The sequence below is a fragment of the Zonotrichia leucophrys genome, chromosome 5 (assembly GCF_028769735.1).
Source record: "Zonotrichia leucophrys gambelii isolate GWCS_2022_RI chromosome 5, RI_Zleu_2.0, whole genome shotgun sequence".
NCBI lineage: Eukaryota > Metazoa > Chordata > Aves > Passeriformes > Passerellidae > Zonotrichia > Zonotrichia leucophrys.
This window is the reverse complement of record NC_088175.1, coordinates 26,507,936-26,524,856: the sequence shown is the minus strand read 5'-3', so window position 1 is coordinate 26,524,856 and position 16,921 is coordinate 26,507,936. Positions and strand designations below refer to the sequence as shown.

The window sequence follows — 16,921 nt, the reverse complement described above, 5'->3', positions numbered from 1 at the left end:
GTGGCTTGTTAGTTTAGTTTTTTTCCTTCTAGGTGTGCTTAATGTTTCAAAAGTCGATAGAAGATAGAATTTGGCCTGATAGAATTTGAAATTACTTTATATTTTGTTTCTGGCCTTGATAATAAACTAAGATCACCTCCCCTCTTCTTTGAATATTTGAAGAAAAAAGTTTGAAAGACACTTAAATGATATTATGTATTTTGGCCCATCACCAGATATGGATCTCATTGCCTGGTTGGACTACATGAATGGTGCAATAAAAAGCTGGCAGGAACATGAAATGGAGCAGCTGGTGAGAAGGGAAAGATCTTGCAGAATCAGTAAAATACTAGAATTGCTATTGATAATAGTAAGGGTGGTAGCATGCATGTGTATTGGGTTAAGTTGGATTAAATCCAGATGCCCACTTCTGATTCATCTTAATGTACATTTGCAGTTAGAATATTGATACCAAGTAAATTTTCTAATGCAAATAAGTGTCTACAGCCTTTTATTGCTTTAAATTTTCTTTTGTGTAACTCCACATGGTTCTGTCTGCCCTTTTATATTTTTTTTGTTATTCCTTTCATAATGCCATATTAATTGTTTCCTTACTCTTAGTTTTATGTATCCTGTTTCTGTCTCACAGACAATTTTATTTCTCTGAGCTGTATTTGATAAAAAAAGGAGGAGGAAGAATAAGAAGGAGGAGTAGAAATCTCCAGGAAGAATAATCTAGCTTCTTAGAGGAAAATTGCCTACAAATATGAGATGACTAAATTAACTTGTAGAAATATGATCTGAAAGCATCAGATCTCATACCTTTACCTTACAAGCATAGTTTAGCTTGTCAAAAAAATTGGTCCTTATAAATATCTCTGTGTAAAGTAACATTTAACTAGAGACAAAGCATTTTAAAGTGTCTAAAATGTTTGATTTGGTCATGTTATCTTTTTGTTTAAAAAAACCGAAGTCAGCAACAAAAAACCCCTAGTGATTATTTGTGTTTAATGCCTGTGCTTCAGAGTAGTTTACCTGTTTCAGTGCATGTGAAGTTTCTTTTGTCTGTTCATTTAGTAATCGAAGAGTCTTTTGTCCTTTTGGAGGTCTCTATTTGCAATTTTTTCTTCTTTAAAGTATTTTAACATACTACCATCTTCTACTGCTTCAGTGACTGTAGGAATCTGAGGAAGTGAACCGTAGAACCAATTTGGGATGCAAAATGGGGAGTGTGAATTAAAGACCTGTTTTTACAAACTTGCTCAGTAGGGGAAAAGAATATTTATGGTCCAAATTTTAGCATGAATTAAAAAAAACAGCTCTGTTCTGAGAGTTGGTCTCAACTAAACTTAGAAATTATTCAATTGTCTCCTCTCCTTGCAAGATATTTTTAAAACATATATAATTTAATTGTTAATGAAATAATATTTGCCATTATTTGCTTTTAGATTTTAGAGATAAAATTACCAAGAAAGATCAAGTATAGTTCCTTCATTTTTTAACTTGCAAATCAATGTGAAATAGCAAGCATAATTAATAAAAACAGTTTCAGTAAAGTTTGGGTGAAACCTGAGGAAGGGAAACTTGCTCTTGTTTTTTCTCTAGCTCAAATTCCTTACTGACTTAAAAGATAGTCAGCAAGGTTTTCTAAATCTTAGATGAAAGGCTAACCCCAGCATAGCCAGTAAAATTCATAGATTAGAAAGCCAAGGAAACCCTTTGTGATTGGGTGAACTTTTCTGAATAAAATGAGCAGTCATCAAAGCAAGTTGAGAACTAGTTACTGTTTGACTTAAGGCAGATCTCTTACTGCAGCTGCTGTCAAAAGCTCTTGTCAGTCTTGATTTAAACATGTCTGCTTTGACTTCGACGTGGCTTTTGACATGTGTCCCATAGCATCCTCAGAGTTAAACTCAGGAAATGCAGGCTGGATGAGTGAATGGAGAGGTGGATTGAGAACTGGCAGGATGGCAGACCTTGGAGGGTTGTGATCAGTGCCATGGAGTGTAGTTAGTGGACTGTGGCTGGCATTGCATCCCAGGGCTTGGTACTGGGTCTTCTCGAACTTATTGATCAGTGGCCTGCATGGAGGGACAGAATACCGAACTGTGGGGAGTGACTGATACCCCAGAGTGCTGTGCTGCCATCCAGTGTGACCTAGACAGGCTTGAGAACTGGGCAGAGGGGAACCTAATGAAACTCAACAAAGATAAGTGTAAGATCCTGCAGCAGGGGAAGAATAACCCCGTGGATCAGCACAGGCTAAGGCTGACCTGCTGGGAAGTGCCTCTGTAGAGAAGGGCCTGGGTGTGCTGATGGACTACAAACTGTCCCTGAGCCAGTGATGTGTCCTTGTGGCCAAGAAGGACCATGGGATCCTGGGCTGCATTAGGGAGAGCGTGGCCAGCAGATCAAGGGTGGGGATGCTGCCCCTCTACTCAGCCCTGGAGAGCCTCACCTGGAGTGCTGTGTCCAGTTCTGGGCTCCTCGGGACAAGAGAGACAGGGAGCTCCTGGAGCAGGTCCAGTGAAGGGGCAGCAAGACAGCATCTCTTATGAGAAAAGGCTGAGGGAGCTGGGCCTGTTTAACCTGCAAAAGAGATGGCTGAGAGGGGACCTCATCAGTGCATACAAAAATATCTGAAGGACAAGTGACAAGAGGATGGGGCCAGACTCTTTTCAATTGGCCAGTGATAAGACAAGGGGCAACAGGTATAAACTGAAACACAGAAAGTTTCATCTGAATATGAGAAAAAAAAATATTTCAAGGGTGCCAGGACGCTGGAGCTGTTGCCTAGAGAGACTGTAGAGTCTCCCTTCTCTGGAGATATTCGAAACGTGCCTGGACCAGTTCCTGTGCCACTCATTTTAGGTGAATCTTGTTTAGCAGGGAGCTTGCACTGGGTGATCTCCAGAGATCCTTTCCAACCCTAACCGTTCTGTGATTTTATGAATTTCAGTGGTGGAGAATCACCTAAAGCTCTTGCATTGATTTGATGTGTTGTTACCTTCACTTTTAAAAGTGTGTATCTTATTTTTCCTACAATTCTGTGTAGCCTGAGGATTGCAGAGAGTTGTAGGAAAAAAACTCCACAAAAATGACATATTAAATTCTCTGCAGATGAAGATTAAGTGAAGTACAGTATGTGCATGTGTGCATGTAAACAGTCCCTATACACTTAAAGTCGTCTGAGATGATTGTTATTCCTCCTTAGTTGAAAGCAAGTGAGCTGCAGAAACTGGGAAAAGAATAGAGAAGAAAATAGAAAATTTTATATGGTGTCACCCTGTAAGTCAGTGTACACAAGGCACATAGTGTAGCTTTTTGGACTTTGGATCCCAGAAGCTCCACAAGGAAACAGTAGTATTGAGAAGACACAGCAAAGGCCAGCAGGGCAACCAACAATATGGAAGAATTTACATATAAAGCAAGGCTAAGAATGATATGAGTAGAATAAAATAAGATGTTTTCAACTGCAAAGACAGATGAAAATATTATGCCATAGCCTTCTGTGAAATCATGGAATGATTAATGTATGATAAATAAGAAATTATTATTGTCTCTGCTAGTGGAAGAAGTAGGGAATATTGAATGGAGCTATCTGGCAGCAAATTCAAAGCAAAGGTATTTTTGATGTAACTCATAATTAAATATGGAAATTTGTCATAGGATCTTATGGAAACTGAAGGGTTTTGCTGGTTCAAAAATGACTGGAAAAATACTTTGAGGGTTATCTTATAAATAAGGCATTCTCTCAGGCTCAAAAAATCCCTGAACTGCAAATAGCTGGAGGCAGGCAGAATAATACTGAGGAAGTATCCCTGTGTGTGCCCTGTTTTCAGTCATCTCTAGACTCAAGCTCTTGGTTATTGTTGTGCAGAATTTGGGGCTGTAGGGAGCTTCTGGTGACCTTTCCCAAGTGATGTGCTTCTTTCTTCCCTGTTTGCAAGCTGCAGAATCATTAAATTAATATTTAAAGTTTGATATTTTAGTTCAAAATTGTTGGAAGGTATTGAGGTCCCATAAAGAATTCACTTTCCTGTAATTTTAAGATCTTTAGCATGCTTGCTGGCTTCACCACTGATTGATATATAAGTGTATAACAGAAGAATAGCAAGCTGATTTCCTTGTAAAGCATCAATGCTGTCATTGAGTCAGACTATACAAATGGATATTTTTAATGTCTCACAGTGTCAGGAATATTGAAGAACACTAGGGAATGTCCTTCTAGAAGTGAATACATCCTATCAAATGGAACTATTTAGGTAACTGTAGATCCATAAATTTGATTTCAGTTCTGGGAAAAAAAAAGAATGGAAAAGCTAACAGGTTTGGTTAATTGAGATTTAAAGTGTGGAGGCAGCCCTTGCAGGACCTAAAAGTTGGTCCGGGACCAGGTGTCACAAAGAAAGAGGAATGAGCTGAGCAGATGTCTGTCGAGGCTGTTGGGCTGCAGGTTGAGTTGCCAGGAACATGCAGTTGCATTGCTGTAACAAAGCTTCCTTTTATGCAGATGCTGCTCTATATCAGATCCATCCCAAAGAAGTTTATATCTGCCAGTTTAAAATACTTGTAAAAACTATAAATATATATATATATATATATATATGCCAGTGTATAAATATATGTAGGCCTTCGTGCTTCTGTTTTAAATCAGAGTTTGTACTTATAGAGGCCTGAATGTCTGCTCTGTGCATTTTCACCTGTAGTCATATACTGGTTTTGTGTGAACTGGCTCTGCTTATTTATTAAAAAACCACAAACAAACAAACTAACAACCTCCAAATAAACATCCCCCCAGCCAACCAAACAAAAAAACCCCAAAAAACAACAAAACCCCCCAACAAACAAACAACAAAAAAACTACCCAACAACAAAAAACCCAAACCCATCAACTCTCTGTATATGAATATATATGAAAAAAAATGAATGTAGATGAAAAAATAGATATATATGAATGTAACCAGTATCAGTCAGATTGGCTTTTTGAAATATAGCTCTTTCCACCTGGCTGGCAGTACTGGATAATACGACCCTTATGTATTTATAGTGCAAATGGTTTGAAGTGTTTTAGTGCCTTTTTTCTCATTACAGTAATTTTTGGAGTCAGGGGATTATTTAATGAAGGGCTTGAGAGAGATGTAAATGGCCGTGGTGAATTTTGTGTTCCTTTGTAACTCCAGGTGAAATAGATTTACTGCATCAGTGATTTAACTATAGGAGCATACGTTCTGGATTTTGCTCCTTACTTTCTATTAGCTTATATAAGTTCTTTTAATAAGAGGATGGAAGTGTAAATGTACCTTATGTTTTACCTGTACTATAGTGGTCTTGATAGACGTGAACGTGAATGCAGAAGACGGGCCAACAGCTCAGCAATACATGTACCTCCAAGTCTGAGCTCCTGTTTGTGGATTTCTTTTAGCTGATAGCTGCCCAGAACAGGCAGTTGGCGCTTTGGTTTGTGTCTAATTCGGATGATTTTAAAAAGACTTATTAAACCATACCTTCCCACTTTAATATTTGTTACTTGTTGAGTTAATTGGGAAGGGGGTCCCGTATGTATGGACCACATGTGCCATTTGCTAAGCAGATGTGCTCTCTTTGGGCAATTGCCTGTTGTTATTTTGTGATGTGGTTTATTCATTTCACATATACAAACAACTCAATACAGAGTGGAAATGAAAAGATATCCTTGTCAGATGCTTAGTGATCCTTAAACAACTGATTATGATAAAGGTGGAAAAATAAATATTGACTTACTGCCTTCAGGTGATATGATTTTACATAATTATATATTTTGGAAAATATTTTGTCACTCTTGGGCACCCGGTGTGATTCTTGGGAATGGTCCTGTACAGGGGAAGTAGTTGGACTCAGTGATCCTTGTCCAACTCAGCATATTCTGTGATTCTTTGATATTTATTTCTGGTTTCATGGGAGATTAGGTTTTGGAACTAATAATAAGCTGTTCATTTAGTTAATACATCCAAATACTTTGAGGATAAGTGAGAGAAATAATGCACTTAAAAATAGCATTTGTCTTGATGACTTAAAAATATTAATGAATACATCTGAAAAAATCCACCTTTCAAAAATATTACATATTGAAAAAAATATTAGTTGTATCCAGTTCTTCTTTCTACAAGTAAGCTTTCCACTTGTTCTTAGCCCTCTCATATTTACAACAGAGTTAATGCAGTTCTTAAGTCACAAAACCTTAAGTGCAGTTCTCAGTTCAGAAGTTTCTAAAACACAAGCTTTTGAGTAAGCCTTTTGAGATCTTTGAATAATCACCTGATTTTTCTTAAATAAGGATGTTCATTAGCTAGCATATTTACAGTTTGGAGTGTTGTTGTTTTTTTAGGGGGGGTGTTTTTTTGTTTTGTTTTATTTTTAAGCCATGGTAAGCAGTATCTTTTACAAAAGAGAAGGCAAAAACCTCAGGAAGCATTCAAGTTTACAAAACTTGTAGTGTGACAGCAGTACTTTGTGAAAAAAAAGCTGAATTCCAGTTCTTATTTTTCTTTCTTTTTTAATATTCAACTCTAAACCACATCTAGAAGATACAAAGCTGTCTTCTGAAGTCAGCTAACAGAATCTGTATTGCATTTGCTGCTTGTTGCAAATATTATTGACTTATAGTAGACTTTGATGGTTCAAGTTATGGAAATTGTGAGCTGGTTCTATTGAAACTTACAGCCATATTATTTTAGTTTATATTGTACAGAACCTGCTTCCTCACTTATGATTTTTTTTCCTGGTGTGTTGGATGTGAGACAAATTATCAGTGCATGTTGTATAGGAGCTGTGAGGAGGCAGGAGGAATTCTTACTGGATCAGGGTGATATGTGAAGTGAGACATGGGAAAAAATAATTAAGAGAAAAAGGACAGAAACTGGGGAAATACAGAGAGTGCTGGAACCTGTCAACAACAAAATGGCTGAGTTATGGGTGCACTAGCAAAATTTTCATCAAGTTCTCATTAAATACAGCAAATGGGAAAGAGTTAGAATAATAGAAATGTCTTTGCCTGCATTAAGCAGAAGACTTAAGTATGCTTAGAGAAATGGGTTTTCCCCCCTGCCATGACAGTGGAAAGTGTGACTAGTAGAACAAGTTTCAGATATATAAAGTATACCACATTAATATGCATGAGGTGACCTCTTTCTTGCAGAAGTTGTTTCACATATCCTGCCATTATTTTGGGAGTATGTTGTTGACTGCTCATACTATGATGAGCCTTGTCTCATATCAACTTGAGTTTTTAAGTCTCATACTATTCTACCAGTCTTTGGCAAGTAAGTTCAGTTTTCTAGCACTTGCTAGAATTCTTTGTACATAAATGAAGGGTTCATAATGGGTATTTGTGAATGGCAAATTAGTCTGCCTTTAGCAACCATCAAGCAAGAGAGATATTATTTTAGTAAGTTAGCAAAACATAAGAAGATAAAAAGCCAGAAAGAACTGAAGGTTATATTAAATAAGAATATCATATAATCAGATGTCCTAAATAGAAACAAGGGAAGTGATACAGAGAGAAGTAGAAGAGGTACTTAAAACAATGCTGGAAGAAATATTGCATCTTAATAAATAGAAAAACTGTGCGAAAACAATAAAGGGCAGTAGTAGCAAAGATGTAGTTTTTCAAAGCTGCTATTGATTACAGAATTGACCAGTGTGATAATATAAATGGTATGTTCAATGATGTAAAATTTTTAATGCTTTTTGAATTTCAAGAGTTTGGGGGAGGTTTTTGTATCTGAGCAAATGTATTTTTCTCTATGACTTCTAAGTGTAATTTTTTGATTAAAAGGTATAGTGTTCATTTTTCAAGCCCTAATAGATGGTAGAATCTTATTCTGAAATGTTTTGCATGCTATTTTCATGTAGAATTCATGTCTATGTGATTCACATGAATGCTGTAAATGAGGGAAAAAATGAGTTGACCTGCACCTTCTTTTTTTATAGTTTAACTTGGGGATGGATGTCCAGTGTTCCTATTGACACTCTGTACACAGTACCTTGGGGTGCATTAACATGGTGCTGTTTCCTCACTGTGCTGTAGGTTTGCCTTTCATAAATAACTGATCAACACTTCTAGCTGTATTTAATATTCTTTATATAAACAGAGATTTATTATTCTGTAATAAAAGATATCCTCTTACATCTGCTGCTGTGGTGCAAAATGTTGTTTGCTTTGCCAGATTAAATAGATAATGAAGTGCAGTAAATGTTTCGTGGTACTATTAACAGAAGCATGGCTTTTAAAAAATTATTTCTTAAACAACCATGCATGGAAATATGTATTAAAATCTTTTAAATGGGTTTAAATCTTAGGAAATATTTCACTCTGGTATAAGTCAAGAGATCATTTAAGAGTTTTTCCTTTGAAAAACCTTAGCATCAAAAGAGAGATGTTATTTTTACAGTATAGGAAATCTAAGAACATCAAACATCTGACATTAAAAAATTTAAACTTCAGTGTTCGTATAAAGAATTTGAAATTAATTGATTTATTTTTAATACATTAAAGTATATGTTGATGTGATAAGCAATCAAATATGAAATAAAAACTTACCCAGGAGATACTTGATTGAAGCTTTGTCTGTGCTCTGTCAGAATATACTGAGACTCACTCAGCAGATAGGAAGCTTTTTTCTATTTGAAATGCATTGTGCACTCTCGTCTTGTGATTTCTTTTTCACAGCGTCTTCTTGTTCACTGCTGCTTTGCTCTTGTGGTATTGGTTGTTTCCAGTTTATTTCCAGGTATCTTCAGTATCTGAGTTCCTCTACATTCAGGATTTTTGTTAATTCTGCCCTGCTCAGGTAACAGAAAGGACCTGTGAACTTTGCATCTTTCCCTCCCAACCAAAAAACATATTAAAAAAAGGCAAATGCACCGACCCCAGTCAACTCAAGTATTCAGCACCCATCTAAAAAATAATTTAAGTATTTGCTGTGCAGTAAATTCCATCTGTTTTCTGGTGCTATTCCAACACTGAAAAGTTATTTCCCTTCACATTTTGGTAGCCTTCGCATTTTAGATTTTTGTAGGAAATATACAGCATCAGTAGACATCAGATCTTAACTTTTAATCCATGCAACATTATTCTGTGAAGGATGATGAAGGTCTGCCTCTCTCAGCTCCTCATGCTTCTGTCAGACACAGATGTGAAAGGCTGCTTTAGAGAGTGGGGGGAAAAAATCTAAAGGGTGTAGTGTTTTGTCATCTCTCAGGACAGTAAGCACGCATGGCATCAATGAGTGGCAGATATGAGCTATTCAAACCAGTCACTGAACTGACAGGATGACACTTTCATGCATAATAGAACCATTAATTATTTCTTCTGATGGACGGCAGTGTGTACTAGAAGAAAAAAGCAGCAGAGGATAATATTAGGTTTGATAGGTTCTCTGTGTTTTAACAGCTTGTCATTAAGAAACAAACCAGGAAAAAACCTGCTGTTTTGGGATATGATCAGGTAAAACAGACCAGAGCTGTTTTGACAGGGTGGATGTCATTCATAGGGTTAAAAACTCCAGTCAGGTTAAGGTCTATTCAAAGCTTGCTTTTTATAAAAAAGATGTTCTAGCAGATCTGCTTTAAAAATCATGGTTTGTGTTTTGCTTCATGTAGCCTTTCATTTGGGGAGCCTGGCTGTTGTCTTGTAGATTTTCATTTATAATTTAATTTATAGATTAAACCCACACATTTCTTTTTTTTTTTATCTCTGCAAAAGGAAACTTTTAACATTAAAAAAAAAATGTTTCTTAAAGGATTCTCTGTATGAAGATTATGCTCAAACTCATCACACACTTTGTATTATAGACACTCACAAATCCATTTCTAATTAATTTAGAAATTTAAATTCTGTGATTTAATGTTGAAGAACTGCTCTCTCAAGGCTAATATGGAAAAAATTAATATATTTTGAAGAACTCACTTCAGTGTAGCATAAGCCTTCATAAATATAAAGTATGATGAATAAAAATTTTCATTCACAGTATCAATGTTGTTAAGGGCAACGTATGATGATTGTGGGGAAAATAATGCAATGTTTAGAACTTTTCCTCAAAATAGAGAGGTTTTTTTTCCTCGCAGAATCTTCTTTAGTGTAACTTTTCTTTTTAAATTTACTGACAAGAAAATATTTGCAATCAATTTATTTCTTTTTTTACTTTCTGTACCTTGAAGGTGAAGAAAAGATAAGATGATGACTCCTTTAAAACCAGGGTGAAATATAAACCCCACCAAAATGGTGTTGGGAGAAAGGGCTGCTTCTGCTGGTTTGTACATGTTTACTCTAAGTACGAGGAACTTCTCTTATTGCTGAAGAGGAAAACTTATCTTCATCTTCCTTATTATGGAATGATGGAGAGCATCTGGATAAAGCTTCTTCTAGTTTATCCAGTCAAAAATCATGAGCACTATTATGCCCTTATATCACATCAAATAACTTTTGGAATATTTTTGGTCTCTAGCTTGTATTCTATCTAGCTCCAGACCAAATCCAAGCCTAGAAATATATGATGCCTGTAACTTTAAATCTAAGTTGTCAATTTTGTCTCTGTAGATAACAAGTCGAGTTGCCAAGGATACAATGAGTAGATGATATAAAGTCCATGCTGAAAGTACTGGAATGAGGCATACTTTCTGAAATAATATTAACACTTTCTCTCTCATTATTTCTGTCTTCACATATACAGTCCGTGCATGGAGTTGGTGCCCAAGCTGAACTGAAAGTGTCCTAAATTTATTACTGTATTTCATAAAAGTGTTGATTCTTGTGAAAACCTTGCAAGGAATTGGAATCTGACAAGGCACAACCTATATTCTCAGATAATCTTCTGGGAGACAAACAATAGCCTGGTCTGCTTCCCTGCTTCCCCCTTTGCAAATCCCAAAACAGAGGACTCAAATATCCCCTGTGATTATCCCCTGAAGAAGTCCTGAAGAACAAAAGAATTTATACACATATATATCTCCCACTTTTTTCCCCTCTTCAGGACAAGGTAAACTGAGCTATGTGTGTGTTAGTATCAGAAGTATTCTGCTGTCTCACACGTGGAGATGAGGATTAGGATAACTTGGATGAAGCAGCATGTTAACATTTAGGGCATGACAATAATTCTGACATCTTGATGTGCAACTTTAGTCTGGGATAACATATGATTGGTGTTAAGAATTCAAACACTGAGGATGAAGGGGGTTAAAATTTTCAACCTTGAATATAGCACAAAGAATTGTATTTTTAGCATGGTGTTCTGAAGATCTTTTCTGTTTGGTCAATCTGCAACAGGAATAAGTTATATATAAGCTGCATGACTAAAGTGGATGTGTAACATCTGTGGTGGAGAATGTTGCTGGTATGACTGAAGTAGCAAAAGCTTCAAGCATCGCCCCCGAGCACTCCAAAGGGCCTCCATCCATCTTGTGACTGGATATCTACTGTGTGACAGGCAGTGCTGCACTCAGGGACTGCTTCCTGGCAGAGCTGGGTTATCTTGGACTCATGGGGTGGCCTGATGAGGGATTCCATGCCCATGAATAACATCAATTGACATGAAGTTCTCACACCTCTAGCCAGCAGTAAGGAATCACAAGGCACTGGCTACATCCCTCTACTTTGTTTCATTTGGATCACGGACATGTTGTCTACTACATAACTTTTTGACAGCTGAACAGTTAACTTTGTAGCGAGGCGAAAGTTCTGTACTTGGACAGACTTCTGTTTCAGTTCCTATTTTTTGAGTGGTTTTATGCACAAAAAGCTACTACGTAGCTTTAGTTAACAATAGGTTGAAACTCTGCGCCTGAAAATTTGATCTAGGGTGAATAATGTACCTGCCTGCTTTAAGAAGAGTGCTTTTTAAAAGTTGTATAAGAAGTGAGCAGAATGCTTTCTTAAAAACATTTTGCATTTTAAGTGTGTGAGCATTTGATTTGAAAGCTCACTGAAATTTCATTGCAATCTCCCTGTGATTTTTAATATTTACAGTATCAAAACGAGTAGCTTTGCAAATAGTATTAAGCCATGTATTGTCTGTGTTAGTCCATTCACGATTAATAATTATGCGTTCTTCAAATCCTAAAGGCCAAATATTACCCCACTGTATGAAAGTAATTCATCAAATATATTGGAAAAAACATTTTTCTAATAAGACTGAGTGATCAGTAAAGCTGTATCTTAATGAACCATTTTTACAAGGTATAAAATGCATGATAATCACTAAGGTTGTAAATTTATTGCAAATTAATTTGAAAAAATCCTAAAAGAAGACATAGAGAATACTTCTAAGCCTTTTTCTTCTTGAGAATTTTATCAAGTATTTACCTTTTATCTAAAAAACAGCTATGCACATGGAAATCCTATTTTTACCTTTTCTCTGAATATTGTCATTCAGCTTTTAGAGAGCTGTAAGATTATCTGCTTCAAGCAAGTTGATAACTAGTGGTTGCTTTTCAGAGAAAAGTGGTGTATTTATCAGAATTTTTAAATTGCTGACGAGCTAATGTTCTGAAGAAAATGTCATCATAATTTCTGCTTTTGTTGCCTAGAAGTATTTCTTGCCTTTATGAACAAAATACTCTCTCTCCTTCTTTTGTCCCTTTTTTGGGGGGGAGGGCGATGTGTTTGTGTGTGTATTTGTTGTGATCTCATATCAACAATTATTGGTTATTGAATATTAAATAATTCTATTATGTCAATGGAACATTTGATTACCTTCCAGCTAAATTAAGTTCATCTGCAAAACTCTATTTTTCAATGTTTATATAGAATATGTTGTGTCTGAAAATAACAAACAGGATTCAAAGTTTTAAAATTTTGAAATCAGTTGGATAATTAACACTGAATAATTTTTGACTTAAGAACCTATCAACCTGAATCTTAGATTATTTTTAATTTAACAGCAATATCTGTTAGCTCTCAGTGAAAGTAGATACTTCACCATTTCTTAAAATTGATTCTCTTCTCATTAAATGATTATTTCCCATAGTCTGGAAAATTATATAGATCAACAAGCTCAAAAGAGAAATGGAATGAGATAGCTTAGAAGAAAAGGCATTTTTGTTACCTAGGAAATGAGTGAGTAAAAGTACTTAGCACAACTCTTATCATGTCAGACATCTGAGGGCTTTTGTGTTTCCTAGATTTTAGTTATGGCAGTAAAGCTAGACTTGAGACAAAGCGGCTTTAATATGAAATTCTTTGAAAAGACAGAGAAATAGTTTGTTTTCTACTTTTCAAGTCAAAGTGTTGCTAGTAGATGACTTTGGACAGAATGCTGTAATAAAAATGTATAGTGCTACTCCTAATAATGATAATTTAACATTAATTCTATTGCTGTTGGTAGCTACTAACATTTTGTTGGAAATTTTTTTCAGTGAAATTTTGCAAGAATGAGACTTGTAGTTAAACTGTTAGTTTTTTTTTTTTTTGGAGAAAGGTAACGGGGGTGCTGACACAGATTCTAATGAATTTGTTTTAGAAATCATACTTTGAGATTTTTGTGTATTAAAATTTTACTGTCTTAGTATTTTTTTCCCCCGTTATTTCAATATTAGAAACAATTTTTGCTTTTGTTTAACACAGTATTAGGAAGGGTAAGTAATGATTGTTTCACAAATATATGAGCTTCAATTATATTTTTAATCACATTTTAATTAATGGATCAGTGTTTGTGAATGTGCTGTCTGTTTGATTCATCCAAATTACAGCAGGTTGCTGTTACTAAACTATTCAGATTGGTGACAAATTATGGAACTGTTTTGAAGACTGAACAGTTTTGCATAATTGTTGATTTTAACTTGTGTTATCTGATGAATGCGTGCTCACCAGATGCTGGCCAGATATCTTTCAAGTGACTCTATTTTTTAGACTGTTCATAAACAAAATAAATTATGGGCTTGGATTTGTTTTGGATTTTAAACAATTTTTGCAGCCCTACTGCTCACCTGTGTTAAAGGCAAGTTTTGCAGGTTTTTTGGGTTATTTGTTTGTTTTGCTTTGTTTTGTTTTGTTTTTTATAAAGGTAAGGAGCAATAACACTGTGATCACAAAATCTGAAAGAGTTTGTGGGGGACCATGTCAAAGATTTTGAAGTTTTGCTTATGCATATTCTTCCTTTCTCTCTCAGTTTGATCTTTCTAGTTGCCATAACAACTTCATAATAGCAGCACATTTACTGCCGTAGTTAAGGTTGTGTCAGCACTTCCATTATAAGCTACTGTTTTCAGGAATTTCTAATTTATTCAGACTTAAAAATGGCATACAGTAAGTCTATGTAATTGGTTTTAATGTATGGTACCAACTTTGTGAAAGCTGCTGTTGTCTGAGCTCTGATGGCATGTATAAAATAGCATATTGTTCCTAGTGGGTTTTTTTATTTTCTTTTTTTTTTTTTTACTGAGAAGCAGCAAAACATTTTTAGTCTAAAATTAATTTTGACTGGTTCCCATCTGCCAGAGGTATGAGAATCAACATGTTCTTTTGCTCTACCACAATGCCCCATCACGCCTGTATCCAGTTAGACCCATCTGTTCCTGTTAGTTAAAAGGTTAGTGTGAACATGGCGCTTTTCTGGAAGTAGGAAAATGATAACCTTTTTAATAACTGAGTTTCATGTCTCATTAAGAAATAAGTGTTGGACATCCTCAATACTTCTATAATTATTTTTATGTTAAATAAAGACTAGCAATGTTAAATGGTGGGTGATTTTTGAAAGGCAGGAAGTGGAGGGTGAGTCTGTTTCTGGTATTGAAAAAAATCAGTTATTCATTGTAGATGCATTTCTTCTTATACAGTTTTAGCAGGGAATTGTGCGTAGCTACAATACAACTTTCTGAAATCTGGAAATTGTTTAACCTGGGAAACATGTCAAAGCAGTTTCATAATTTGCTGAAGGTGTTCTGTGACTCCTTGAGTGATTTTACTAAGCCTATGATAAGGGGATCTTTTAGAGACAAGATTTCACCCAAATAGATTCTGGGGGGTTTAATTTAAACATGTTTATTTCAGGCAAATTTGCAAGGCATGCACAGCACAGAACTTGCTGCCCTGAATAATTATGAATTATACACTTCTGAGGATTCATGGGATTTTTCTTTGCTTTTTTTTTTTGCCTATTTATTGCCAAACATATTGCAAGACACTTGACCCTAAAACAAAATTATGTGCTTTTGCTGTAGGAGACAGTATAACAGTATATTATAAAAAAAAAACACAACCCAAGACTTTCATAATCTTTTGAATCCCAAATTGGTTTTAATTTACTTTAAGTCTTCACTTACATAAAATTGCTTAAATTTGAAGCATGTTTTTGTTTTCTTTAGTTAATCTACAGTTCTACTTCACTGTAATGAAATATAGTGGCAGCTATTTAGACATTTGTATCACCTTGGTTGATGTTTGTAAAACTTCAGCAAAAAGGTGTAACTTTAAAAGAAAGACAAATTAGATTTCAATGGTCTGAAGTGATCACAGCTGTTCATTTTAAAGATAAATTTCTTTGATTTTTGATTTTAAAGGAAAATATATTTAATTTAATCATCCTAGTTAGATGGTATTTGTTTAAGTATATCTTATTCTGAGGAAAGGTTGTAGGTACTTCTCAATTGAGAATATAAATAGTATTTAGAAGCTCATTGATGCCTTCAGCTCAGACTTCCTCTTTGATTCTAGACAGGTGAAATATTCAGCCTGGATATCCTATGTCCAGACAATTCATTGCCCTTTTATTGCTTCACTTCTTTAAGTGTTTTCCACTCCTCTGCCAGAATTGGTTTAATTGTTAACTGTTTTCTATAGCATGGCTTTGAAATCATATCCAGAAAATTGCTTTTGAGATCTTTTTCCCAACTGAGTATAAGACTTAACAGTCAAAACGCTATAAATGTTGCAAGAAAACCCACTTAACTGCTCCATAAAGAAATTATTTTGAAAGCGCTACATACTTATGGTGTTTGCAAATAGCATTTCTTTTTCTAGGTTTTACAAAAGTCTGCATTTGTACTTCTGTCATCTTTTGTTACTTTCTCCATTCCCTGAATTCATGGAGCTTTGATTTTCTGAGGTTTATTAGACCTGGAGGATTAATTTAAGCATGAAGGGTTGGTTGCTTTCTAGGTTTTGTGTCTTGTGATTCTCATTGTAAACGATTTTGTAGCTGAGACTTCATAGCTGTGAGAAGCTACTCCGTCTCATCTCTGCAACTCTTCTTAGGAGTAAATACTGAACAGAATCCTATCTTGATGTTAGCTTGGTGCTGTTCTTCAATAGTACACTTCAGATGAGGGGAGTCATGGAAAGGAGTTCTTGAATGTTGCAGGCTTTGGGTAAACTGTAGTCTGTCTACATTTACTTTGAAATCTGTAAGGCAGTTCTCTGGAGCTGTTGAACTTACCTTAGTTAAAAGGTTTTGCTAGAAATCCGCTGAAAGATCTCCCTCTTTTTCAGTGACAATTGGGGTAAAAGATAACGTTTGATGTCAGTTGCATCTCAGAACAGCAGCATAAAACTAATAGTATTAATATAGTCTGGGTTGTTGGGGTAAGTTGTTGCAAAAGCTTTTCTTTTTTCCAAGACATGTACTATGTTGATCTTCAATATATTAGAGATTAGGTAGGGGAAGTATATATTTATGAAGGGAAGATTTAAATGGAAGTACAGATCAGGGTTTGTATTTTTTCTAAAAGCCCATGGTTTGCAAATTGTATAAGCTATTATCTATAAATGCCTAGGTACAGCTTGTTTCCAGAAGGAAATCAGCAATAGGTCCCCTTTCTTCTTACTTCATGTCTTATATAATTTTGAAAACATTTCCCTTAAAAATTATTATGTGGTTGCAAGATTACTGAAATTGAAAAAGCTTTTTGGACATTCACTAATATAAAATTTTGTGTCCTTTTCTTTCTAATAAATAAAAGTTAATTTCAC

At 35.3% G+C, this 16,921-nt stretch overlaps 2 protein-coding genes across 2 annotated transcripts in view; one reads left to right on the top strand and one right to left on the bottom strand.

The window, feature by feature from the left end:
* The window catches only part of CHRM5 (cholinergic receptor muscarinic 5), a 47,495-nt gene extending 38,289 nt beyond the window's left edge, over positions 1-9,206 (bottom strand). Inside the window, exon 1 of the mRNA XM_064713452.1 lies at positions 8,561-9,206. The gene's annotated coding sequence lies outside the window, so the exon portion shown is untranslated. The remainder of the gene's footprint in view (positions 1-8,560) is intronic.
* AVEN (apoptosis and caspase activation inhibitor) overlaps positions 1-16,921 on the top strand; it is an 83,879-nt gene that overhangs the window by 28,675 nt on the left and 38,283 nt on the right. The window lies entirely within an intron of this gene.